Below are 2,710 nucleotides of genomic sequence, written 5' to 3' on the forward strand. Positions count from 1 at the left end.
AGTCATGAGCGAGTAGATTTTTAATCTAGGGTTAAGTTGAATCCTATTAATGATTGATGCCTGATTTTTTCAATCCCCTAATTTAATTATATTACATTCTCTTGCTTTATTAAGTTGTGTTTAATTAACAATAACATGTTAGACGTGATTATGTGTATTGTTTAAACCTTATATCTATTTATCAACGAAAGTTAAACTTAGACGGTTGCGATTTATCCAATAAGGACACGGACTTCTGTATGAAAATAGGTAGAACATATTGTTAGAAAATTTTGATGTTGTGTTTAATGTCTCTAAATTGCAAGACGTCGTGAAAATATTCTTGATTGTGTTTTAGAGAAGCCATTAATACTCGAGGGCGGTTATTGGTATTTTATAGAGAGTATATTTCCTTTGAGTAGTATATGATTGATTGGGGCAAAAAATCATAATCGCATTGATTCATGCTAGTGGGGATACTTAATTTAAGATGTTTTTAGTTATTTGATTAATATAATGTATTTGCTTAGTATACTTTTAGTTTAATAATCTCTCAAATTTTAATTATGTTACTTGTTTAGTTAAATCAAGTCAAAAATTATGAGTAATTGATACATTTGTGTTTTTGGGATCAATTATGACTTCCCTCCACATAGGTAGATGGATTTTTTAGGAATTATTATTTCATAGACACACTAAAACCTTGTCAATTTTTAGCGCAACTGACAGGGACAAAGCTTTATTAGATTAGTAAAATTTTGAGTTAGCTCAACTACATTTTTTTGGTTGTGCTTCGGCCATTATTTTTTTGTTATTTGATATCGGTTTCCAGTTTTCTTGTGGGTTTTATATCAAATTGCCCACCGAAATCGTTAAAATGTATCAAGTAGCTACTCAATCTCCACGACGACTCATTTAAACCACTAAAATATTAGTATATATCACTCCGTTAGTTTTTTAAATTTTTTTAACAGAAGTGTTGTGTTTGTCGTCTATTTCTTTGATTATTATGGTTTATCAGCAAACTTGAGTGCCTCTCTCCCATATGTATATCTTCATCTGTATATTTGTCTAGTTGGTCCTAAAATAATCGTTATCTTTACGAGTAAAATAAAAGTTGGGCGGTCTGCAATTGCAATATTAATTTGAGTAAAATTCAATAGAGAGATGAAAAGAATATGTCCTTTCAATTAGGACTTTCGTTGTTTATCTCAATTTCATGTGTCTGGCAGTTTAACAAAAATATATGATTATAAATTTTTAAAGTTAACGTTTTCCGTTAAATTTTTTTAAAAAATCTAACAAAGTGATATATACTAGTATTTTAGTGGTTTAAATGAGTCGCCGTGGAGATTGAGTAGCTACTTGATACATTTTAACGATTTTGGTGGGCAATTTGATATAAAACCCACAAAGCCCGTTTTCTTGTTGTACGAAAACTCGAAGTTCAGTTACGAAAAACTTGATTGCTTTTGATAATGAAATTGAAGTTATAGCAAGAAGACAAGTGGGTAAGAAAGTTATGGGTGAACCAACTAAATCTCTCAATGAATAGGGTATGCCAAAAACCAAATACGTAATCTCCAGTTTTCACATACTAATAGTCACAACTGCCCACTTTGGAATCAAGCCTCAATTCATCCAATCAGTCCTAATAATTTTTTCGCATGATTGTGTACTGAAAATTCCATTGACCATCTTGAAGGTTTTTCGGAGAAGTATGATATGATACAGCTGACCAATAATATTGAAGATGCAATAAAGCTGCAATTATTTTCATTCTTTCTCTGTGATGCAACAAAAGATTGGTTAAAAAATGAAGTACCAAACAAGTTCATACATGGGATAGTTTGGAAAAGGCCTTCCGACTCAATTTTTTCAGTCAGACGAATAGTTCAAAGCTTAGGAATGACATATCTAACTTTCATCAAGATGACGAGGAGTCACATCATGATGCGTGGAAAAGATACAAAAGGCTTTAGAGACTATGCCCTCATCATGGAATTCCTGAATGGTTGCTGATCCAAACATCCTACAATGGGTTAACACAAGAACATGATCTTTGTTGATGCTGCTTCTGGTGGATCTATTATGAAGAAGAATTTCACTGATATGAAAGATTTGTTAGACGATATGGCTTCTAATGATAACTATCCATACAGTGATAAATATCATCCTAAGAAGGGTGGTAAGTATTATGTTGATGCTTTAACAATGTTGAATGATACTATGCATGCAATGGTTAAGAAAATTGAGCAATTGGATTCTAGAACTTCATCTACAGTTGCCTCATACGAGATATGTGATGTGATCGGACACAATCAAAATGTTTATCAGTTTAGTCCATCTGGATTACGAATGGAACAAGCAGATGTTCTTTACAACCAAAAATCAAAGGCAACACTACAATCCTTACTCCAACAAGTACAATCCAGATTTGAGAGATCATCCTAATTTCTTCTACAGAAATAGCTAGGCTCAAGCTCAACTTCCACCAGTTCAGTCACAAAGATCTAACTTGAAAAATCTTTTAGAAGGATTCATCTCTACACAAGAAAAGAAGAATGATGATTTTGATGCAAGTATCAATGAGATGAAGGATCACAACAAGTTGATGAAAAGTGTAATTACTCAAATCGCTAAGTAGTTGAGCCAACTTAACAAGTCTTCGGACCAACTTCATGGATGAACTGCGGAACCACCAAAGGCCATATCAATGCCGTAATAATGA

General features: G+C 32.6%; 1 non-coding gene across 1 annotated transcript; it reads right to left on the reverse strand.

The window, feature by feature from the left end:
* Nucleotides 1–1,877: 1,877 nt before the first annotated feature.
* Nucleotides 1,878–1,984, reverse strand: LOC141669086 (small nucleolar RNA R71). Its single transcript, XR_012553382.1, has one exon. It is a non-coding gene; the product is annotated as a small nucleolar RNA R71 (small nucleolar RNA).
* Nucleotides 1,985–2,710: the final 726 nt, after the last annotated feature.

This window comes from Apium graveolens, chromosome 6, assembly GCF_009905375.1.
Source record: "Apium graveolens cultivar Ventura chromosome 6, ASM990537v1, whole genome shotgun sequence".
NCBI lineage: Eukaryota > Viridiplantae > Streptophyta > Magnoliopsida > Apiales > Apiaceae > Apium > Apium graveolens.